The sequence below is a fragment of the Martes martes genome (assembly GCF_963455335.1).
Source record: "Martes martes genome assembly, chromosome: 16".
In the NCBI taxonomy this organism is placed as follows: Eukaryota; Metazoa; Chordata; class Mammalia; order Carnivora; family Mustelidae; genus Martes; species Martes martes.
In genome coordinates, this window is record NC_137904.1 from 37,627,698 (window position 1) to 37,654,218 (window position 26,521).

Consider the following 26,521-nt stretch of genomic DNA (forward strand, 5'->3'; position numbering starts at 1 on the left):
TCTCCTCCTTCTCCTAATGTTATTCCTATGTTCCACAAATAAGTGAAACCATATGATAATTGACTTTCTCTGCTTGACTTATTTCACTCAGCATAATCTCCTCCAGTCCCATCCATGTTGATGCAGAAGTTGGGTATTCATCCTTTCTGATGGAGGCGTAATATTCCATTGTATATATGGACTATATCTTTATCCTTTCATGTGTTGAAGGGCATCTCAGCTCAGCTTCTACAGTTTGGCTATTGTGGACATTACTGCTATGAACATTGGAGTGTATATGGCTCTTCTGTTCACTACATTTGTATCTTCAGGTTAAATACCCAGTACTGCAATTGCTGGGTCATAGGGCAGTTCTCTTTTTAACTTTTTGAGGAATCTCCACACTGTTTTTCAAAGTGGTTGTACCAACTTGCATTCACACCAACAGTGTAAGAGGGCTCCCCTTTCTCCACAACCTCTCCAACATTTGTTATTTCTTGTCTTGTCAATTTTTGCCATTCTAAATGGCATTACATGGTATCTCAGTGTGGTTTTGATTTGAATTTCCCTGATGGCTAAGGATAATGAATACTTTTTCATGTGTCTGTTAGCCATTTGTATGTTTTCTTTGGAGAATTGTCTGTTCATGTCTTCTGTCCATTTTTTGACTTGATTATTTGTTTTGGGGGTGTTGAGTTTGAGATGTTCACTATAGACCTCAAATATCAGCCCTTTATCTGTAGTGCCATTTGCAAATATCTTCCCCCATTCCATGGGTTATCTTTTTGTTTTGTTGACTGTTTCCTTTGCTCTGCAGAGGCTTTTTATATTGATGAAGTCCCCAAAGTTCATTTTCACTTTTGTTTCCCTTGCCTTTGGAGATGTGTTTTGAAAGTTGCTGTGGCTGATGTCTAAAAGGTTACTGCCTATGTTCTCCTCTAGGATTTTGATGGATTCAAGTCTCTCACATTGAGGTATTTCATCCACTTAGAGTTTATCTTTGTGTATGGTGTAAGAGAATGGTTGAGTTTCATTCTTCTGTATCTAGCTGTCCAATTTTCCCAGCACCATTTATTGAAGAGACTATCTTTTTTTCCATTGAATATTTTTTCCTGCTTTGTCAAAGATTAGTTGACCATAGAGTTGAGGGTCTATATCTGGGCTCTCTACTCTGTTCCACTGGTCTATGTGTCTGTTTTTATGTCAGTACCATGCTGTCTTGGTCATCACAGCTTTGTAATAGTGCTTGAAATCAGACATTACCTTTATCCCAAAACCAGGCAAAGACCCCATCAAAAATGAGAATTACAAACTAATATCCCAGATGAATATGGATGCCAAAATTCTCAACAAGATCCTAACTAATAGGATCCAACAGTACATTAAAAGGATTATCCACCACAACCAGGTGGGATTTATCCCTGGGATGCAAGGGTGGTTCAACAGTCGCAAGCCAATCAGTGTGATAGAACACATGAGTAAGAGAAGGGACAAGAAACACATGGTCCTCTCAATCGATGCGGAAAAAGCATTTTATAAAATACAGCATTATTTCCTGATTAAAACTCTTCAGAGTGTAGGGATAGTGGAACATTCCTCAATTTCATAAAAACCATCTATGAAAAGCCCACAGCAAATATCATTCTCAGTGGCATAAAGCTGAGAGCCTTTCCTTTAAGATCAGGAACACAACAAGGTTGCCCACTCTTGCCACTATTGTTCAAGGTAGTACTGGAAGTCCTAGCAACAGCAATCAGACAACAAAAAGAAATAAAAATTATCCAAATTGTCAAAGAAGAAGTCAAACTCTCTCTCTTTGCAGATGACATGATACTTTGTGGAAAACCCAAAAACTCTCCACCCCCAAATTACTAGAACTCATAGAGCAATTCAAGTAATGTGGCAGAATATAAAATCAATGCACAGAAATCAGTTGCTTTTTTATACACTAACAATGTAACTGTAGAAAGAGAAATTAGGAAATCAATTCCATTTACAGTAGCACCAAAAACCTTAAGGTAACTTGGAATATACATTAAGAGGTAAAGGATCTATACTCTAGAAATTGCAAAACACTTATGGAGGAAATTGAAGAAGACACAAAAAGATGGAAAAACATTCCATGCTCATGGATCAGAAGAATACACATTAAAATGTCTATGGTGCCCAGAGCAATCTATACTTTCAGTGCCATCCCAATCAAAATATCAATCACATTTTTCAAAGAGCTGGAACAAACAATGCTAAATTTTGTTTGGAACCAGAAAAGACCCCGAATCACCAACGAAATGTTGTAAAAGAAAAACAAAGCTGAAGGCATCACATTGCCTGATTTCAAGGGTGAGAATTTTTAACTGAAGTCAGCTCTCCCATTTCAATGTCTCTATCTGTAGCCCCTCCTCAAGAAAGGAAGGTAAAATTTCACATTTCTTCTTTCTTTCCAAATTCAGATTGGCAGCCAAAAACAATTGTAAGACTTAGATCTTTGAATTATGGTGGAGTTTGCTTTTGAGTACCCATTGGTTGTCCATCCTTTCCCTCCCAGGGATAACTATAGTTTTCTTGTTTGTCTCATTTTATATCCTGAGAATGTGTCTTAGTAACAATCAGATGAAGAGACCCAAAAAGATGACCAGACAGAAATGTGGGTTGCACCCCATTTGTGGCTAGGTGTGGGTGGAAAGAAATGTGGATTACACTCTTTCTGACTGGGGACCTACAAGTGTTGCCAGCTCTCATAGGAATTGCCTAAGTCTTTCTTCTGGTTTAGCTTTGAAAGTGGCTTTTGGTCTTGGGTCTTTTTTGCCTCCATGCATTCACTGGGCTGTTCAGTACTCCCAGGAATATTTACTGTTTGTCCTGGCTGAAACCTGACAAGGTTTTTGAAAAGATTTATTTTTAAAGTGTTCCATGGTCAAAAGTTGGCCAGATTAGAAGCTGATAGTTAGAACTTGATAGGAAGTTTTTCTTTCCCTAATCTAAAATGAACTGTGGACCCAGGGAAAAAGGAAAACATTCTGAAACCTTTGTGGAAGGATTTGCTAAAACATTCCAAGGACACACAGCTCTAAATCTAAAACATAGGAATCTTTTGATTTCCATCTTCACTGAAGATCTTCTTCTTGATACAAAGAAGCAAACTGGAGAGATAATGTATTAGATGTGCAGGGCAGTCACTTGATACCATGCAGGTTGCAACCCACTTTTTTGAGGAATTAAAAATAACTGTATTTGTCTTATAAATCTACTGTGACTCTAGAAATAACTCAAAGCCCACCTATCTTTTTTTACCAATCCCCAAACCTCCTCTATTCATCTCAAACAGCTTGCAGATAGTGTAAAAGGTCTGGATTTAGTCCTTCTTAGTGGAACTTGCATTCTTCCTCTGTGCCTTTTGATATGTAAGTATTCTACATGGTCTTCTCTAGGGTCCAAGGTAGTTCTTATCAGAAGCAGAAAGAGAAAGAGAGAAAGCTATTTTGAAAATTAGTCCTATTAAAAATCTTAAAAGTCTCTTCTGCAAACATTTGTTAAAAAAAAAAAAAATCCAAGAGGTAAATTTAACTTATTACATCTTCCAGAAACACAATCTAGATACCACTGTTCTTTCATAAACTAGCAAGTTTTACATTATTGTACCTGTCTGTTGGCTAAGATTTTTAAATAAAACCTATAAAGTCTTTGTATCTATCTGTATCTGTATGTTCATGTATGTTTAGATATGTATGTTATAAATAAGCAATTTTTTCTACCTCTGGATGGTATTGCCAGAATTCATATGTAATTACGTCTATTTAATGGCTTAAAGAGAGCTAAGGATTTATACAAATCAAGTGTACTCTCAGAAGTATAGAACACCTATACAAAAGCAAAAATAAGTGGTATCACATCAAACTAAAAAGCTTCTGCAGCAAAAGGAACCATCAACAAAATGAAAAGACAAGCTATGGAATGGGGGGAAATTTGCCAACCATTATTCTAATAAGGGTTAATGCCCCAAATACATAAAGAATTCTTAGAACTCAATAGCAAAAAAACCCCAAATAACCCGATTACGAAATGGGCAAAGGATCTGAAGACATTTCTCCAAAAAAGGTATATGAAAGGCCAAAAGGTACATGAAAAGATGCTCATCATTAGGAAATCATTATTATGAAATCAATCATTAGGAAAATGCAAATTAAAACCACAACGAGGGGCGCCTGGGTGGTTCAGTTGGTTAAGCATCTGACTTGGTTTTGGCTCAGGTCATGATCTCAGGATAATGAGATTGAGGCCCGCATTGGGCTCCACAGTCAGTGGGGAGTCTAATTGAGATTCTGTCTCCCTCTGACCCTCCCCCAATTGTGCATGCTCTCTCTCTCTGAAGTAAATAAACAAATAAATCTTAAAAAATATATATCTGCAGTCTCCTGTTCATAGATAGCAGCATTATTTACAGTAGACAAGATATGGAAACAGCTGCATATCCATTGACGGATGAATGGATAAAGGAGTTGTAATATATGTGTGTGTGTGTGTATACATGAAATATATATTGAAATATTCACACAATGAAATATTATTCATTCTTTAAAAAAAATACAAGGGGATACTACAATTTGCAACAATGTGGACGGACCTTGAAGACATTCCAAGTGAATAAGTCTGACAGGGAAAGATATGCACCGTATGATCTCCTGTCAGACTCTGTTTAGAATTTGATTTTTAGGAAGTTACCAGAACATCAAAAGGTTTGGATATTTGAAGAAATAGAATGACTGATCATTATGAAATAAAAATTATCTATTTAATGAAAATAACAATAGAAGGTGTTAAAGGCAAACACAGAAAGTTACATAGGTGTGAACAAAACCTAGCTCTTTTAGTATTGAGAATACTGGGTTTTCTTAAGTAAGCAAAGACCTAATAAAGCTCATGGCTCCCATACTGCTCGTATGTGTGCCTCCAATGAAAAATCAATACTGTGCTAAATACAGTGTAGTCTATTTTTGTTTTCACATAAATTAGATTAACAGTGTTAAAAGGTAAACTGAGGCACATCAAAATTCGTTAAAAGTTTGAGCAAAAATTGATTCAAATCAGGTAGCATCTCATCCAGTTGTATCAGTATGAAGAGTACTCAGTAGGGTGCTTTCCATGAATCTTACTTTTGCAAAAGCATCAGAGTAAAACACTAACTGTAAATAATGAAAGACTTTAAAAGGCCCATTCTTAAAGATCTAACGAGAGTTCATTATAATGAATTGACAAGTAAATTTGGTATTTCTCTGACACGTAACATTTGAAGATAATAATTGGAATTACAACTGATAACATTATACCAACACTGTTGCCAGATTACAAAGTGGCAAAACTTGGGTGGATATTTCCCAACTGAAGAAGTGTCCACTTGACATCTGGTCTTGTGCCAATGCTAAGACCTCAAAATCAAATTGGCTAGGAGGAGAAGTAACTCACATTGAGGCAGATTGCTTCTTCCCAAGATGTTAAATCAAAAAAAAAAATTTTTTTTTTATTCCGCCTTCCCTCTCTGTTCTTTTCCTAATTCTTACACCATGCAGGTGTTTATGATTATTTTGTCCACCTTTTATCTTGCTCTGGCCTAGTACATGTCTCAGGCCATTGCAGAGGGGGTGTGTGTGTGTGCGCGCGCACGCGTGTGTGTGTGTGTGTGTGTGTGCAGTCCTACCTCCAAATGACTTTGGGATCTGCCAGGATGCTGGTGATCTTACAGATCTGCCCATCAGAAACTTCAGAATTTCTGATGCTTTCTCTGGAACAAACTCAGCCTTCCCTTTATCATGTCAGCCTACTTAACCCTGGGTGCATTCCTTTGGCTAACAATGCCAAACTTGGGAAACTTTGCATCCAGGTACAAGGCAAGGGAAACAAGAGTAAAACTGTGTAGACTACAGACTGTTACATTTTACTGGCCTCCATGACTGTCACCTTTTTATTCCCAAGCCATAGACTCAAATGGCAATCACCAGGAGGCATTCATGACTGAAAATGTGCTCTTTTTTTTTTTTTTTTTTTTTGGCAGATGCCTACTTCCTGGCTAGAACTAAGTGAAAATGAGGCTATGATTAGGAATCTCCCCTTAACTCTTAAAGATACTTCAGCATCTGCTCCTAAAGCAGTAGCTACCCAAGGAAAATCCTTAGAACTGTCCAAACTTGTTTTTGATCATAGAATAGCTTGGTTATTATTTTAGCTGAGCAAGATGTCTGTGCTATGGTCAACACCTCTTGCTGCACTTGGATTAACACTTCTGGTAAAGCTGAGAGTCAGCTACACAAGATCACTGAACAAGTCAGCTTAAGAAACTGACTCCTTCAAAGGGGTCTTTTTTTGACATACTTGATTCTGATTGGTCTGGGTCATAGAGACCAAGGCCCTGAAGTACACTTATTGGGAATTATCCCACTTACAATAATCATAGTAGCCCCCTGACATATTGTATTTGCTCAAAAGGCATAAATGCATGTTTGAAAGGAAAAAAAAGGGCATGTTTGTACCATTAATCACCAAGCAAATGATTTCCCGAATAGAACGTCAGAAAAGGAACAAAGAGAACGATCAGATTAAAGAGTGTGCACCTGATCTTGAGATGTGCGAATGCCACGCAGAGATTCAGCAAAAACTGAGAACTCCAGAGTGGTAGCAGGGAGTAGTGGTTACTTAAACGTTTTATCATATAGCTCAGGCTGAGTCTGATCAAAAGGGGAGGGGTATTGTGAGAAATAAGACAGTAGGCCTAAAATGGAAGGGCCCATCCTAAGCCTTATGTCACCAAACAGACTGAATTTAATTAATTATGTCTGTCACAGAAATGGAATCTTAAACCAATCAAGAATGGGGCGAGCCAGCTAAGTGTCTGACTCTTGATTTCAGCTCTGGTCATGATCTCAGGGTCATGAGATCCAGCCCCTGCTGGGCTCTGAGCTGAATGTGGAGCCTGCTTAAGATTCTTCTCTCCTTCTCTCTCTGCCCTGCTCATGCTCGTGCTCTCTCTCTCTCTCTCTCACTCAAAAAAAAAAAAAAAAAAAGTTAGGCATCACCTGATCAGCACTAGTTAGGTAATCTGCCTAATAGATCCCTACCATCCCTTAAAGGGAAGTAACCTTGCAATAACCAACCTGCTTTTTTGCCTAGTATAATTTCCTTGTTTCTGTTCCTTTCTACCTACAAACGTCTTTCATTTTGTATAGCAATTTAAACCTCTTTTCTATCTGCTAGATTGGATATTGCCTGATCTGAATCAATTTTTGCTTAAAAATTTAAACATGCCTCAGTTTATCCTTTAAAACCATTAATGCATATGAAAACAAAGCTAGGCTAAACTGTATTTAGCACGGTATTGATTTTTCATTGGTGACTCATGAATCATATAAGCAGTATGGGAGCCATGAGCTAACTTAGTAAAGAAAAGGGGGCAGAGTTTCTGTGGTTTTGCAAGCCCTTCAGAACTAAAAGGAAATATCTGGATGGGCTCTGAATAAAATGTGTGAATTGGACATTGATTTCCTTCCTGCCACAATGCAAGAACATTATTTTCAACACTATTTGCCGAAGGCAGCCTCTGGTTTCTCCTACTAAAAAAATTTTTAAAAAGGCAATCTTATGATTTGAACCCAAGAGTTCTGACAGTGACTCCTATTGTTCCCGCATATTGAATAGCATACTAGCACAACACATCTACGTGTTCATGTCTAATATTTGTCAGTGGGATTTATTCTGAAAACCACTCCCTTATTTCTTATTTATATTTACAGAATTATATAGAAGACAAGCACTTTCAAATATGAGTGGAACATAAATATTCTGTTTACTAAGTAAACATAACACAAATGCACAAACCCTCCTTCCTAGACAGATAATGTTAGAAATGCAAAGAGAACAGACAGGAAAGATGAAATTTCAGGTCTTTGATAGCTCACATATTGTATCTGTGGGGGATCCTGGCAAGAAACAGAAGGTGTGGTAGAGTGGAGGTAATTGAGAAGAGTTTAATAAAAGATATGAGCAGAATTAGGAAAAGCCAACAAGAATTGGGGTTCCACAGGGAGGAGAAGAAGAGAGGAAGATATTGCCCCTCATGACCTAAAGGGCCAAGAGGAGGAAGGGAGTACTGCAAAGGATGGCTGCCTGATAAGAGTGTAACTTTCAGAAGAGGGGCACAGCCTTTGTACCAGAAAGGAAGCAAGGGAGTGTAGGTCCTAGCCTTGCTTATCTACACCCCTTGAGATTCTACTGCTGTGTTCCATTGGCTGAACCCAACATGGAAGCTAAGGGAAGGAAGCTCATTGATACCATCCAGAGAAATGAGACTTCCAGGGCCAGAGCAGAGTGGAGAAGATGGGGTCTGGAGAGGCAAACAGAAAATGTCCCTTAACAGTCTACCTGTTTGACTTTAGCATCTACTCTTATCTTTTGTCCAGATGAGGGTAGCCAAAGTGTCATCAGTGTCTATATCATCACAGAATGGTGTCCGTTCTTTCATACTTCCAATGGAAAACAAAAACCTTTTTCATTATGAGTGCCTTTTAAATAATTGAACAAAGAGGAAAGGCAAAGAGGGAAGCAAGAATATTAACCTAAAATATGCCTATTACAGTCCTTACTCCTGTACCTGTTGTATTATCTGTTTCCAAGGCTTAATTTGATAATCATCCTTTCTTCTCCAATTACCCATTCCATGTCTTCCCTAACCCCCGACAGAATCTGTGCCAGATGGATTCTTGACCAAACTTTCAATTGTTATCTCAGTCTGTTCAGGGTTTGTAACAAAATACCACAAGCTGGATGGCTTAATAACATCAGAAATTTATTTCTCACAATTCTGGAGTCTGCAATGTCTAAGATCAGGGTGTCAGGAGATTCTGTGTCTGCTGAGGGCCTGCTTCCTGGCTCACAGAGGTTATGCTCTCACTGTGTCCTCATGTGGTAGCAGGGATATGGGCTATTCTGGGGTCTCTTTTATAAGAGCATCGATTCCACTCATGATACTATGCCCTTATGACCTAATTACTTCACGGAGGCCCCACCTCCAAATACCATCATATTGGGAATTAGGTTCCAACATATAATTGGAGGGGGGGCACAAATATTCAGATTGTACACTGTGGAGTCTAGATTGTTGTAATTTTCCCCTGTCCAAAACTAGTATGCAAGAGAGTAACAGATAATCCAATGTTTCCTTAGGGTTCCAGCCATAGTCTTCTTTGCTTTCATTGTTTGACAGCAACCAAAATTGTCCAAGGTACTCAAATAAATCACCCAACTCGCTATATCTCTGTTGTTTGAATAGTCTAAAATGGCCAGGAAAGAGTCCAAAAGGCTATCTTAGCTCCTAATTTAATAGAACTGTGCTGTCAGGTAGAAGTGTTTCTTTTCTTTCTTTTTTTTTAAGATTTTATTTATTTGACAGAGAGAGAGACAGTGAGAGCAGGAACATAAGCAGGGGGAGTGGGAGAGGGAGAAGTAGGCTTCCCACTGAGCAGAGAGCTGGATGTGGGGCTCAATCCCAGGACCCTGGGATGGTGACCTGAGCCAAAGGCAGATGCTTAACTGACTGAGCCACCTAGGTGCCCCAAGGTAGAAGTATTTCTATCACGAGACTAGGGTTTCTAAGCCACCCAGGATAACTTTTTGCTATAGAAAGCAAAAAGTACTTAAGTGGATTATATGAATGGTGGTGATGATGTCAGTATCACCTATGTATCTTGATTCCTGGGCTAAGAATTCAGGTTTAGAAGTTAACTTCTAGCCTTGTTGATTGAAAACCTATATATCCTAGATGGGATATAGCATTCTAACCTCATGGAGTGTTGCCTTCAAGATAGCACCCCCATCAATCATTTAGCATACCATTTTATTATTCTATCAAGCTGTCCCTTTCTGGATAATGAAACATATAGGTATAGTAGTGATTTCCATAAGAATGAACCTTTTGTTCCTTTTTCTTTTGCCATAGAGTGAGTGATCTGATGATCAACAGTATTGGATGTCAGCAAATCGTGTATGCTTCAAACCCAGAAATGATAATGCCTGCAGATTTGCTGTAAGCAGAGAAGGTAAATCTGTAAATAAAGAGTAAGGGTCTATTACTATGATGAAAAATTACTGACCATTCCAAAATGGAAAGGAATGATGTCAGTCTAGGGCTTAGCACCTGCTTTTGCTTTGCTTTGCTTTTTCTTCTTCTTTCTTTCTTCCTTTCTTACGATGAATTTATCTTATGATGATATTTTAATAAGTATAATGGCTTCTTCTCCATAATATCTTATTTTTCTTTTAATAATATACAGTTAACATAGTGTTATATTAGTTTCATTTATTTATTTATGTGCGTCCTTCCTTTTATCCTTTGTTTTCCTTTTTTTTTCTTTTCTCCCCCCACCAGTTCTATATAGCTGGGATTCTTTTTATTTTTATTTTATTTATTTATTTATTTATTTATTTATTTATTTATGTATTTATTTATGTGAGAGAATGATTAAGAGCATGAGTGGGGGGGGGGGCGGGATGGAAAAGGGAGAGGGAGAAGCAGGCTCCCCTACTGAGCAGGACCCTGGGATCATGACCGGAGCCCAAGGCAGATGCTTAACCAACTCAACCATCCAGATACCCTTGGGATTCTTTTTAAATGAGCACTTACCATTTTTCTAAAAACAAAGTCAATAAAGTGACCATTCTTTTAAAATGTGCTTCTAAAACAACAACTAGGCAACCATTACTTCAGCTAACTCATTAAAAGAAATCAAAAGGGAAGAGATTGTAATGAACTAGCTTGCACTTTTTCCCCTTTATTTTTCCCAGAAAGGCTCATATCACCATGAGTTTTATCATAGTACAATCAAAGGGATCATGGAACTGTGTTTTCTAATTTATGCTCAAAATTTTCTTCAAAGGCAGCTAAGTCCTTGGTAGTTTCCAAAAAGAATATAGCTAACACCTTAGGGATGATATCAGACACTCTTTCAAACCAGGCAGATGCCATTTAGTATGCTGAATTATTAAATTATTTCTAGTAACCTAATGGCTTAAAAGAGTTATTGGATCTTCCCATAGCATCAAATTACTCTTCAGTAGGAACTTAAGATAGAAATTGATTTACTGTGTATATCAACAATGTGCTTGATATAGCTAATTGCTTCTTGAGGCAAATCGAAGGTAACTATTTTATGTTACTCAAAACCTGATATCTCTATTTCTAGTCATATAATTTAAAAAGATAATATTATCAAATATTTAAACAATTCTAAATTATTCTCTCATTAAAATTGTGTTTCTATTATGGAACATTGATTTTTTTTTTTAAAAAGGAATCACAGTATAGTCATTCAAAACTAACAAATACAAATGAAATACAAATGGGATTTTAATAGTGCACAGGAGGCATCTGAACAGATGGTGTGAACAAAATTATTTTAATTAGTGCACTACTGTTTTAGGTTGAATTGTGTTCTCCCCAAATTCATATGTTGAAGTCTTAACTCCCAGGAGCTCAAACAGTGACCTTATTTGGAAAGAGGATCATTGCAAATATTATTAGTTAAGATCAGAATGGAATAGGGTGGGTTCCTAATCCAAGATGACTGTTGTCCTTACAAAATGAGGAAATGTGGGCACAGAAACACATAAGAAAAACATTCTGTGATTGGACTTAGACAGTGAAGGAGAAAGCCTGGAGCAAATCCTTCCCTAGTGCCTTCAGAGGGAACACAGACTTGCGAACACCTTGATCTCAGACTTCTAGATTCCTGGACTGTGAGACAATAAGTTCCTATTGTTTAAACCACTCAGTTTATGGTATTTTGTTACTACAGTCCTAGAAAACTAATACACATATTAAAAAAGGTTGGCAATGATACACCAGTATCTTATGATAGATACTCAGTTGCATGACTATTACGTGAGAAACTCATTTAAGGGAGAAAAGGAGAAAAATTTGGAGGAAAAAAATGAAACACAAACAAACAATGTCTCCAAGAAGGGTGTTGTCACACTCTTATCAAGGTTTCCAGTTCAAAGTGAGGCCAAAGGACTGATTTCCAAGAAAATAGTGTCATGAAGGAGTCAGCAGGCAGAGAAAATGAATGACCAAAATGTCACATTAAACTGCAGATCAGTAGCTATACTGAATCAGCTCCAAGGTATTACTCTAATAAATAATATACACATCTCGTCTGAATGAGATTTAAATATTCAAATCGTTGAAATTTAAGAATATTTGCCTCTTCTAAGTCTTATTAGACTTCCCAAGAAACTAGTCATTTCTATCTGTTGACCATGGGAGGCTCAAATCCTGCACAATTTATCATCAAAATGATAATCCAGTTCCAGATAACATAAACCCACAAAGATTTCCAGTAGCCCTGTATGAAGTCTAACCAACAAAAACCAGCGTGAAAAGATAAGCCCAGTGTTGTGCTAACATGAAAATATACAAATAGCTTCTATTTCTACATATATGTGAAAAACTACAGAAATTTTTAAACACACATACCCTTGAGAGAAAACAGTGTTTTTTGGATAAGGTTTCCTCATCCTATGGTTTCTGAACCTCTGGTGTATTGCTTTCTACATCTGAGAATATTTGTATTTTACTATTGAAAAACAAGTGTTGATCGATTTTTAGAGATAGTGTAAATTTTATCCGTGGATTAATGGAAACAATCAGAGATTCATGCATAACATTACAGAATTGTTTTTCATGAATTACCCCTGGCATTCTGGTTTTACTCTCATTGAAGGACATTACAGGAAGGAACTGTATAGACTGGCTGTTATTCCTGGCAGGAAAAAAATGGTAGTCCCAAGGGCTGATGGAAGAGAGCCTGGGAAGGAATAGTACAGTGGACAAAAATTAAAAGAACCAACAAAGGACAGCAGTACATGATTGGATATGAAGAAACAAGGGAGAATATCGTGTTACCAGAACCATGGAGGAACTGTAGGTATGAGAGAGGGCCACCACAGGAGCTCTTGCCTGAAGCCGAATACAGTTGCTGCTAGAACCATAGGCCCTGCATGGTGGGAGCAGAATAAATCAGTACCCTGAACTATTTCTTCTCTGCCCTTGCTCTTTTCTTGGTTTCTCTAAAAGTGCAAGAAAGTCCAGGAGAAGGAATTCAAGGAGGCCTGCCTTCAAAGCCTTATGAAGCAGGCAAAAAAAAAAAAAAAAAAAAAAAAAGTGGAGAAAGGATATAGAGCATTCACTTGGTTACTCCATTTAGTTAAAAGAATGTTGCGAATACTCCTCACCACAGTGCTACTGTAACCACCCATTGGGAGGAATTTCCTGTAAGGCTCACTTCTAGGAATAACTACACTTACCTCCTATCTCTCCTTATCTAATAGAGAGAAATTTAATATTTTCTCTGTTTTGATTTATCAGATACTTCAAGTTAAATGTGTGTTCTAATTCTAACATCATATACAGGTCTTATGGCAGCAAGGAGCTACAAGCCTTGTCCTTGATTTTGTTTTTAATTATTTTGTTTTCAGTTTTCCCATAATTTGTCACTTGCTTTGATATGCTGTATATGTAGTGTAAAAAAATAACTAATTCATCAGAATGAAAAATAGTTCTTCAAAGGACTATTTAGAAAATAAAAAGGCAAGCCACAGACTGGGAGAAAAAAAATGCAGTACGTATATCTGGTAAAGAGTATATAGGGAGACTATGTGAAGACACCTACAAATCAATACTATAGACGAACATCAAGGAAAAAATTAAGTAGATACTTTACAAAAGAAGATGTGGGAAGAACCAAAATAATATAAAATGGCATACACTGTTAGTTATAACTAAAACCTCCCAAAGATACTGTATCAAACCCACAAGAATGGTTTTTAAAAAACTAACCATATGTTAGAGAGAATGTGGAATAACTAGAACTCTCACCTATTGTTGATGAAAGTGTAAGATATTATAACCCTTTGAAAAGCTATTTTGCAGATATATATATATATAAATATATATATTTACACATATATATATATTTAAGATTTTATTTATTTCAGAGAGTGGGTGTGCACTCACACGTCAAAGTATGAGCGGGGGGAGGGGCAGAGGAAGAAGCAAACACCCTACTGTGCAGGGAGCCTGATGCAGGACTGGATCCCAGGACCTGTGGATCAGGACCTGAGCTGAAGGCAGAGGCTTAACTGACGAAGCCACCCAAGTGCCCTTATTTTTTCTCTAAAATGAAATATGCACCTATACTGTGACTCAGCAATTCTATTCCCATGCATTTACCTGGGAAAGATGATAATGTATGTCCCCTTGAAGAAGGATATTGAAAAAGTCAGAAGAGATTTATACATCATGGAAAAAACCTGAAAACAACCAGAATGTCCATAAGCATGAGGAACTAATAAACACATTGTAGCTCAGTGTGATATAATACAATGCAATACTACTTAGCAATGAGAGGAACAAACTATTGAAACATATGGCAACACTAATAAATTTCCAAATTATAATGCTGAGTTAGAAAGTCTTACTCAAAAGAGTACATGTTGTAGAATTGCATTGATGTGAAGTTTACAACAGGCAAAATAAATCCATGATGACAGAAATCGGATTAGTGAATGCTTCCGGTCAGGGGAGCAGATTGATTAAAGACGCACATAGGAAGTTTCTAGGATCATGGAAACACTGTAAATCATGATTAGGTAATGGTTAAATGGATATACATTAGTAAAAGATTAATGAACTCCAATTAAAATATGCACATTTTATGATATGTAAATTCAATAAAAAAATATGAGAAATAAAAAATGTAAAAAAAAAAAAAAGAAAAAGGTAGGAAAACATGATAAGAACCCTGAATAAATCTATAGGGCTACATTTCTCAACTATCTGCCCAGACCTTCAAACCTCTGCACTAAAGTACACTTTCAGGAATATATGGTAGTAATTTTTGTGAGCCATTAGCCATTATTGGAGGTCAATTTCTTGCAATTCATTTCAACAAACATTTACTAAGTTCCTACTCTGAAAAAGACACTGAAGGATATTGGTGAGAGACAAAGGAAGATCTCTCACCATCAAGTAACTTGTCTAATAGGGTTTGAAAGACTCCAGAGAGAACTATTTTAAAGGCAATTTAAAAAATATTAAAAAGTTAGCTAAGACAGGTTACAAAGTCATAATCATTATAGTGGTCCTTGCGCCTAGCATAGTGTGACATATGGTATAGGAGGAACTTGTAAATCTAAGTATTATTAAAGAATAATAAATATACCACTTTAAGGCAAAATTAGGGAAAAAAATGGGTAAAAACTGAGCCTTCCTTACTCCTCTTTGAGTCCTTTAGTACAGCAGCTTGTCCAAAAACTGGTGGCTATGATATCTTAAAACATCTATGAGGTAGAGCAAAGCAGCAGCAGATTAATGTCCTTGAAGTTTTTTGGGGGAATGGGGAGGCTACTATCTAGTCAAGTAGATTCTGGGGAAGACAGATTGAACTTTCTATGTAAACTCTGTAGGTAAATGGGAATGTGAGTGTTTCCCTTTGGTGGGTTTTGAGCTCTTAATTGCTTTTAGATAGTAAAGCAAAAATATACAGTGGCAATAATAATAATACAATACCTAGAGAAAAGTATAGTGATTAAGAGACTTGGAATCCTGGCTCTGTCACTTACCAGCTGTGATCAAGTTATTTACTTTCTTCTTTGTTTTAGCATCTTATCTGAAAATGGGAATAAATTGCAGCACCTACATCCCAGGGTGTTCCTGAGAATGATATATTATATTCATATAAACCATGTGGAAATTCCCTAGGGCATAAACACTCAATAAATGTCTATTTTATTACTTTAAGAGTCATAAAGCCCTTTTGCATACTGCCTGGCATTGGTGGCAACTTAATATATATTACTTGTAATAATGTTCATTATTTTTAATTTCACTTTAATTATTTTAACCTTAGCACTGTCTATGATGTCTGGTACAACAGATATATGTCCAATAAATAAGCAAGAAATTGAAATTGTCAAGTGGCCTTTTTTTTTTTTTTAAAGCAAACTGACACCTTTCAAAATAAACTCTGGGGATATAATTAAATGCTCCACAAATGACATATAGAGGAAAGTGAAATAAAAACAAAGACATTTTGTGTGGTAAGGAAAAGGAAAAAATTCTCATGCAAAATGGTCTGAATTGATCGGGAGGGATAATGAAACAGAGAGTCCTTCTTAAAAGCAAAATCAATACTCTGATGGAAAAAAGACTATAGCTCATTTTAAAGTGAGAAAATGGACAGAAAAAAACAAGCCAGAACATATGTGACAGTGTTGGAAGGCAAATCAGGATTTGTCAAAAGAAGAAAATATCAGCAGTTGGACTCGTAATATAATAGCTTCCCATTTTTTTCCCATACATCTTAATTTAGAGCAAAATGACATAAGGAAATCAACAGAATGCCAAAACAGCATAAGAAGGTACAAGTAGCAATAGCAGGGATGTAAGAGAGAGACGTGACAGATGAGGTTTGTTTGATGCCAGATAATCCAGTTTTAGTTATTGATCTTCACTGTCTGCCAATCAATATCCTCTCTCTGTTTGCCAACAGATTTCTGCATTCATGCACGTTCACACGTGCGCGTGCACACGCACACTCTTGAATAGGACATGCAACCCAACTCCCTCGAAGGGAAAACCATTAACAGAGATCTGGAAAGGACTCAGTATGACAGTACGGTGCAGAGAGCACCAGGTTGCCTCCACTGGAGAAAAGCAGCTGTTCTGGAGGCTGTCAGGAGACTTTATCCCAGCTATTAGATTTGAGAGCTCAGGACTCAGAGACATTGTCAAAGTGTTTCCACAGGGTGAAAAGTTACCCAGTCACATATGAAATAGTGAGGGTTAGTGAGTGGAAGCGCACCATTCCCTCAGAAGTTTGGGATTTGAGGACAGAAAGGTCTACACAGGAATGCCAGCCATGTCACTTAACAGCTGAATGGCTGGCTTTAAAGTGCCCAGTGTAGGGGCGCCTGGGTGGCTCAGTGGGTTAAAAATGTGCCTTCAACTCAGGTCATGATCCCAGGGTCCTAGGGACACATGCTCCATGTCGAGCCCCATGTGGAGTCCCACGTCCGGCTCCCTGCTCAGTGGGGAGTCTGCTTCTCCCTCTCCCTCTGACTCGTGCGCTCTCTCTTTCTCTCTCTCTGCCAAATAAATTAATAAATAAAATCTTAAATTTAAAAAGTGCCCAATGTATTTAACCTTCCAGACATTGTTCCCTCTTCTGAAAAACAAGGCTATTCATTTTACTTAAATGAGTTGTTGGGAGTTTTAATATAAAACTCTAGCTTACTATTCCATCAGTGAATGTTCCATATATGTATATATATGTTACACAGAAGAACTTACTTTATTTTAGAATTTCATTGTATTATTTTTCCCGAAGAATCCTACTAGTTTTTTTGGGGGGGGGGGGATGGGGAGAGTATTCTGTTGTTCTTTTGTGTCTTTTGTGTTTACTTTTTTGTGTTCTGTTTTTTAGAATTTCTGCCCTTTTTTTTTTTTTAAATTAACTGTGTTGCATAGTGTCCCCAAGGGAGAGGACACCAAAAAAGCACAAAAGCAGGGAGAGAAACAAGGAAAAGAAGGGAAACAAGAAAAGAGTGATTCCTGGCTATCTGGGACACCCACAGCTGCCTGGTCTCCAGGTACAGCACGGCAACTTCTGCAGCTGTGGACCTTCGAACACTTTTGAATGGTTACTACCTACTTTCCATTAATTGATGCAAAAACAGCTGTTAGTAACATGTATTTTTGTAGTTGAATATTATTTACATATTGATCATTTTTGTGATTACTTCTCCCTTTTTTGTTTCCATTCTTTTTCAGAAGATGATCTGTTCTGTGCTCCTTCTCTTGGAAAAGGAATGTAACAAAAAGAATCTTTAAAAAAACCTGGTAAGCTTTTACTTTTAACTTCGAAATGTTTAAATATTTAGACACAAGGGATGACACAACTATTTGGAGAAACATAAGGGTGGAAAAAGGCCTTTCCACAAACCTTTAGCAAACCTCTCCCACCGCTACTCAGATTAAAGAAAGGATTTCTTGAGTCTTGGAAAGGAGTAGAAAAACAAGAAGAAATCATGAAAGGTTTATGGGTCTAGGAGGAAGCATGAGCCTGTGAGGCTTACGGGACTTTTATCTACTGAATTCAGAGTATTTGTGGTAGGGATGTGAGAGTTATAAATGTGAATTACCAGCGTTGGGCCCTCTGCCAGGGAGTCGGTCCTATACTTCTTGCCATCCCTAGGGCCACTCTTCCTTCCACTGTGTACTCTGACAAAAAGTTCTCATCTAATCCATTTCTGCGATGGTCTAAGTGTTTGTGTCCTCTTGAAATTCATATGTTGAAATCCTAACTCCTATGGTGATGGTATTAGGAAGTAGGTAGGGCTTTCAGGGAGCTGACTAAGGTTATGAAGGTGGATCCCTCATGCATGTGATTCTTACATTATTATAATTACATATTATTATGATAAATGAGGCTCAAGAGACTCCCTTGCTCTTTCCACCATGTGAGGGCACTGTGAAAAGACAGCCATCTAGGAAGTGGTCCTCACCAGACACCAAATCTGCCAGCCCTTGATCTTGGACTTCCTAAACTCAACAACTATGAGAAATAATTTTCAATTGTTTATAATACACTCAGTCCATGGTGTTCTGTTCTAGCAGCCCAAATGAGTTGAAATTTCTAATGATTATCTTAGATGATTTTATAGATGAGAGTTCATTTCTGTGATAAAATCTAAAATGAATTTTGATATCTATAGAAAGAAAGAATGTTGATGGATTTTAAATGAGTTTGGGGATAACCCACAACCCTATACTATTGAGATTTCCTTGTAGGAATATGGTTCCTCTCTTCATGTCTTAAAATTTTCCTTTGTGTCCTTCAGTTGAGTTTTGGGATGTAAGGTGAGTTCTGTATTTCTTGTTTATCACCGGGTAATTTTGATGTTGTTGATACTGTGATTTGGTAGTAACGATTCTACTTAACATTCACTGCATGTTGATGAGGCACTGTGCTGAGCAACTTAATAGTATTAATTTATTTAATTCTCACAATAATCCTGTGAGTTAAGAACTATATGAAACCCATTTTAGACTATAGAATTGATTCTTAGATAAATTAAGGAATTTGCCCAACGTCATGCAGCAAGCATATGGTAGAGCCAGGATTTAAAACTAGATTTGTCTCTACATTGTACTGTTATTTTAATCATTATAACTATTGTATTCTGTCTCATTAATTTAAGGAAATACACACACAAACACACAATGTTTTTTTTTTAAGTTTTTTTTTTTTTAATTTATTTATTTGTTAGAGAGAGAGAGCGAGCGAGCACAGGCAGACAGAGTGGTAGGCAGAGGCAGAGGGAGAAGCAGGCTCCCCGCCGAGCAAGGAGCCCGATGTGGGACTCGATCCCAGGACGCTGAGATCATGACCTGAGCCGAAGGCAGCTGCTTAACCAACTGAGCCACCCAGGCGTCCCACACACAATGTTTTTTAATTAACAGACTACAAAAATCTTCTATAAGATAATCTTAACTTTCTGGGACATGTTGTTGATATAGAAATGGTTTGTAGATATTATTTAGAAAATAATTAGTCTGATAGAGTTAGCCTTACAAACATCAGTTGATTGACTATAAAGCTTTTTCCACTTCATACCATGGGTGATTTGGGGGAAATTAAACATGATTTCACTGACTCTGTTTATCTAAATTATTGCTCTTAACATGGGATTTGTATGTTAAGAAATTATACTATCCAACATGATTAAGTATCCTACTTAATAATTCTCTCATCATTAATGAGGCTCTGTTGCCATAAAATTTTGAAGGAAAGTCCTTTTTAGGCTTATGCCAGTATGTTTGTCCCTTGGACAGAAAAAAGGGAAGAATTGAGCTCATCTTATATTTTTAATGCTTACTTCAGTAGTAAACTGTGGAACTATCAAATATCCAGCTAACTTCTCTGTTTTTAAGTTTCCACAATTTACAAATTGGGATAGTAATACCACAGTCCTTAGAAGCTGCAAATGATATGTAACATTTACGTTTTATTATTCATCAGGTATTTCTGAGTAGCATTCTTATTGGCTAAAAAGATAGCAACAATCTATTAATAGAATGATGTATGTCTTAGTGCTTTGTTGACAAACTTGACATGAACTCATGTGAAATGGCACAAAAGCAGAATTATTTTTCTCTTTTGTAAACTTCCTATTAATATAAGTAAAAATGTAATTCCAGGGGCGCCTGGGTGGCTCAGTCATTTAAAGTGTCTGCCTTCAGCTCAGGACATGATCCCAGGGTCCTGGGATTGAGCTCGGCATCAGGCTCCCTGCTTGGTGGGAAGACTGCTTTCCCTCTCCCACTCCCCTTGCTTGTGTTCCTGCTCTCTCTGTCTCTCTCAAATAAATAAATTAAATTAAATTAAATTAAATCTTTTGGGGCGCCTGGGTGGCTCAGTGGGTTAAAGCCTCTGCCTGTGGCTCGGGTCATGATCCCAGGGTCCTGGGATCAAGCCCCACATCAGGCTTTCTGCTCCGTGGGGAGCCTGCTTCCTCCTCTCTCTCTGCCTGCCTCTCTGCCTACTTGTGATCTCTGTCTGTCAAATAAATAAATAAAATCTTTTAAAAAATAAATAAATAAATAAAATCTTTTTTTTAAAAATGTAATTCTAAAGAGTGTAAGTGAATTATTTGAATCTCTGGCTCAAGCTATATAAGAACTATTGGGATTATTACTAAGATAATTTGGTTCACTATGCACAAGTTTTAGGAGTAGTGCATTACTAGGGGCTATCAATATGTGATCAGGTTTTTCCTACACATATAGAACAACTATGCTTTGAAAAATAGCCTAATACAGCCATCAGTGAAACAATAATCAATTCTCTACTGTATATTTTGTTATTAGACTTTATCATTTCACTCAGTTATTAGGCAGGAATAAGTACTCAGAAACCAAAATGTACTGCGTATCAACTGTGGCAAATCTCTGTGTGAGACACTGAGGACAAATATATACATATACATATATATATATATGTGTGTGTGTGTATACACATATATATATACATACACATACACACACATACACATATATGTATGTGTATATATAATGTTTATATATATTTATAAAAATATATATTTTAATAAATGTGTATACATTTATAAAAATATATATTTTTATATATATGATATAAATATATATTTTTTATAAATAAATATATATATAGCGTATATATAAAAATTTATGCAACAAGGTGTCAGATCCCTTAAAAGAAATATATAAAGTGTTATGGTAGTAATTAATAATGGGTTAAAAGAAAGAATCAAGCACCCATGAGATATAATGAGATCACAAGTTTTTCTCTGTCTTTGTCTCTTTTTCTTTTTCTAGCAAGAGCACTTTATTTATCATACCCACAAATCCCAGGAATAGAATGGGACATTTTGATAATGGAAATATTATCTTAAATAGTACAGACAATAGATAGGAACTTCCTCAAGTTGATAATTAATATTTACATAAAATCAACAGCTAACATCATACTTAATGGCAAGAAACTCAAAACTTCTTGCCTAAGATCAGAAACAAAACAAGAACATTCCCTATCACCACTCCTTTCCAACATTGTACTGGAAGTCACTCTTACAATAAGACAAGAAAATAAAATGAAAAGTAAACATGTTGGGAAGGAAGAAAAAACTCTTTGTTCACAGATGATGTTGATTATCTGTGTAGAAAATCTGTAAGAATTGACAAGAAAATTCCTAGAACTAATAACATATTATAGCAAGGTTGCAGGATACAAGGTTAATATACAAAAGACAGTTGCTTTCCTATATACCAGCAAATAATTAAAATTAGACATTAAAAGCACAGTATCATTTACATTAGTATACCCAAAAATAAAATATTTAGATATAAACCTAACAAAAATATGTACAAGACCTGTATGAGGAAAACACCACAATCCTCATGAATTAAATCAAAGAACTAAAGAAATGGAGAGAGGTGATATCAGAGACGTGGTTGAACAAGACATCCTCATTCACACCACCCTCCCAGTGACAACAGTTGGGCATCTATTCACAGATAATAGTTAACTCTGTGGCAGCTGTGGTATTCAGCAACACATGCCAAGGGACCTCGGAGGACTCTCACTCTCTCATGTGTTTAGTAGTAGGCATAAAGACCTTGGTCTTGGCTGTGGACCTTGGAGTGGCCTGTGAACAGGCTTCAGCCCCACTCAGCTGTGGTCCAGGAGCCCCTAGAGAACCATGTCTCAGACAATCACCTCTGGACAAGAGTCTCTGTGGAAGTCCAGGTTTCCAGTGGAAAAGTTCCAGCACAGTGTTGGAACAAAAATGCAGGAGATTGGATGCACTGGAGAGGGTAAGAGGGAAAGTCTGACTTTACCCACATCAATTCTCCTCCAAGGTGCCACAGCTCAAGGCCAAGAGAGATCTTATTGGCCCGTAATTTTTCCCACTTAAGTACCAAACCTTCAGCAATGGTTAACTCATCTCGACAGAAAATCAATAAGGAAATGTTTGACTTGAACTACACGTTAGGCTAAACTGACCTAATAGATGTAAACAGAACATTTCCATCCAGCAGAGGCAGAATACACATTCTTGAACACACATGCGATATTCTCCAGGATAGATTATATGATAGGTCCCAAAAATAAGTCTTAGCAAATTTAATAAGGTTGAAATGATACTAAGGGTATTTTCCAACCACAATTGTATAAAACAAGAAATCAATAACAAAAGGAAAACTGGAAAAATCCAAATATGTGAAGATTAAATGACATACTCCTGAACAACCAATGGGTAAAATAAAAAATAGAAAGGGAAACAAAAAATATGAGAAATGAATATGGAAGCTCAACATCACAAAACCTATAACATGCAGCAAAAACAGTTGTAAGGGGGAATTCACAATAAATGTCTACATCAGGGAAACAATAAAGATCTTAAACAACCTCACTTCTCACCATGAAAAAAAAAAACTAACTTAAAAAGACAAGAACAAACCACCCAGTTTAGCAGACAAAATAACAAAGATCATACAAAAAAATAAAGAGCAGAAAAACAATTTAAAAATCAATGAAACTAAAAGTTGGTCTTTTTGAAAAGATAAGAAAAAAAAATTAACAAACCTTTAGCTATCATAACTAAGAAAAAAGAGAAAACTCAAATAAAATAAAAAATGAAAAAGGGGAATTACAACTGATACTACAGAAATACAGGGGATATAGCTCAGTGGAAGAGCGTTTCACTGCAGAAATACAACAATCATAAGAGACTAATATGAACAATTATATGCCAACAAATTGGATAAACCAAAACAAATATTTAGATGCCTAGACTCATACACCCAACCAAGACTGAACCATTAATCGCAAATCTGAACAGACCAATAATGACTAAGAAAATTGAATCATAATCAAAAACCTCATAAAGAAAAGCCCAGGGCCAGATGGCTTCACTGGTGAATTCTGCTGAATATTTAATAAATTAACATCAATTCTCCAACTTATCCAAAAAACTGAAGAGGAGTGAACACTCCCAAATTCATTTAAGAGGGCAACATTATCTTGATACCAGTCAGACAAAGACAGAACAAGAAAAGAAAACTACAGGTCAATATGCTTGATGAACATAGTTGTGAAAATTCTCAACAAAATATTGGCCAAATTCAACAATATAAAAGGATCATATACTATGTTCAAGTGGGATTTATTGCTGGGGTGTAAAGATGGCTCAACACACCAAATCAATAAATGTGATACACCACATTAAGAGAATGAAAGATAAAAATCATATGATTATCTCAGTTGATGCAGACAATGCAATTGATAAAATTCATCCTCCTTTCCTGAAAAAAAAAAAAAAAACCCCACAACTCTCAACAAACTGGGTAGAGAAGGAATGTATTTCAACATAATAAAGGCCATATATGACAGTTTCACAACTAATAGCATACTTAACAGTGAAAGGTTGAACATTTTTTCTCTAAGATCAGGAAAAAGTCAAGAATCCTCACTCATACCTCTCCCATTTAACATGGTACTAGAAGTCCTAGCCAGAGCAATTAGGCAAGAAAAAGAAATCAGAGGCAATCAATTGTAAAGGAAGAAGTAAAACTCTCTTTGTTTGCTGATGATATAATCTTATGCACAGAAATCCTAAAGACTCCAGCAAACAACCGTTATAACTAATAAATTCAGTAAAGCTACAGGATTTAAAATCAACATACAAAAACCATTGTATTCCTAAACACTAACAATAAAATATCGGAAAAGTAAAAAAGAAAACAATTCTACTTACGATAGCATCAAAAAGTGCTTAGGAATACATTTAACCAAGGAAATGAAGATCTGTACACTGAACAGTATAAGACTTTGATGAAAAAATTGAAGAGTACAAAAATAAATGGAAATATATCCCATGTTCATGGATTGGAAGAAGTAATATTGTTAAACTATCTGTTACCCAAAGCTATCTGTAGATTGAATTCTTATCAAAAGTTCCAATGGCATTTGTCACAGAAAAAAAATTCCAAAATTTGTATGGAACCACAAAGACTGAATAGCCAAAGCAATTATGAAAGTAAGAAAAAGCTGGAGGCATCTCACTTTTTCATTTCAAACAGTATTACAAAACTTTACGCTTTGAAACACTATGGCATAAAAGCAGGCACACAGAAAACCAATGGAACAGAATGGAGAGCTCAGAAATAAACCTTCTTACATATGGCCAATAAATACATAACAAGAGAGCTAAGTACAAAGAATGATCACTTCCATAAATGGCATAGGAAAAACTGGATAATCACATGAAAAAAATGAAATTGAACTCCTACATTACACCACTCAAAATTAATTTGAAATGGATTAAAGATTTACATGTAAGACCTGAAACTGCAAAAATTATAGAATAAAAGAAGGAAAACCTTCTTGATGTTAGCATTGACAATGATTTTTTGGATCTGGCACCAAAAGCAAAGGCAACTAAAGCTAAAATAAATAAATGAGACAACATCAACCTAAAAAGCAAAAGAAACAACAAAATGAAAAAAACACCCTATGAATGAGAGAAAATACTTGAAAATCATATAACTGGTAAAGGTTTAATATTCAAAATATATAAGGAACTCATACAACTCAAAAGCAAATAAAAGCAATTTGATTTAAAAATACCAGAGGAGGGGTGCTGTTTGGCTCAGTCCCTTAGGCAGCTGCTTTTGGCTCAGGTCATGATCTCAGGGGTCCTGGAATCAACCCTGAGTTGGGCTCCCTGCTCAGCAGGGAGTCTGCTTGTCCCTCTCCCTGTGTCCCCATCACCCCCCCCCACTTGTGCTGTCTCTCTCTCACCCACTCTTTCTCTCTCAAATAAATAAAATCTTTAAAAATAAAATAGTCAGAGGAACTGAATAATCTTTTTTTCAAAGATCCCATATAAATTTCCCCCAGATTTGTAAAGATGCTCAATATCACTCATCATCAGAGAGACTCATACAACTCAAAACCACAAGGAGATATCACCTTTCACCTGTTAGAATGGCTAGTATCAAAAAGGTAAGAGAGAATTTCCAGCAAGGATATGGTGAAAGGGGAACCTTTGTGCACCATTGATAAGAATATAAATTTTTATAACTATTATGGGAAAAATATGAAAATTCCTCAAAAAAATTAAAAATTGAGGGGCACCTGGGTGGCTCAGTTGGTTAAGCATCTGTCTTCACCTCAGATCATGATCCTGGTGTCCTAGGATTGAGCCCCATATCAGGCTCCCTGTTTAGCAGGAAGTCTGCTTCTTCTGCTCCCTCTGCCCCTGCCCCCCACCCATGTTCCCTCTCTCTCAAATAAAAAAAATTAAAAATATAACTATTATATGATACTGCTAAGAGTTCTGCACCCCAGTTCTACAAGAAGATAGCATCAGATTCCTTTCATTAAGGGCTCAGTCCTTCAAGGCTGCTCTCTACTTCAGATGCCAATTGCAAGCCGTTACCTGGGCTTCAAACTGACAGACTTGGAGATGCCCACACCCCTCCACCTGGGTTCAATTAATTTGCTAAAGCAGCCAATAGTACTGGCCAACAAATCCACTCTAGATCACCAGTTTATTACAAAGGATATTAAAGGATACAAATCTATAGCCAGATGAAGAAATACATTGAGGTCCTGAACAAAGTAGTTTCTCTCCTTCCAGAGTTTGGAGCCCAGCATGCTGGCATGTATAATTTTCTGATTCCCCAACCCAGAAGCTCTTTGAATATTCTCCTTTTGGTTTTTTATGGAGGCTTCATTATAGAAGTATGATTGATTAAATCATTGATTATTGGTGATTGATCCCACCTCCAGCCCTTCTACCCTCTCAGAAATCAGAGAGTAGGCCTGAACGTTCTAACCCTCTATTCATGGTTGGTTCCCCTGGTAACAGCCCCCATCTTTAAAGCATTTCCAAAAGT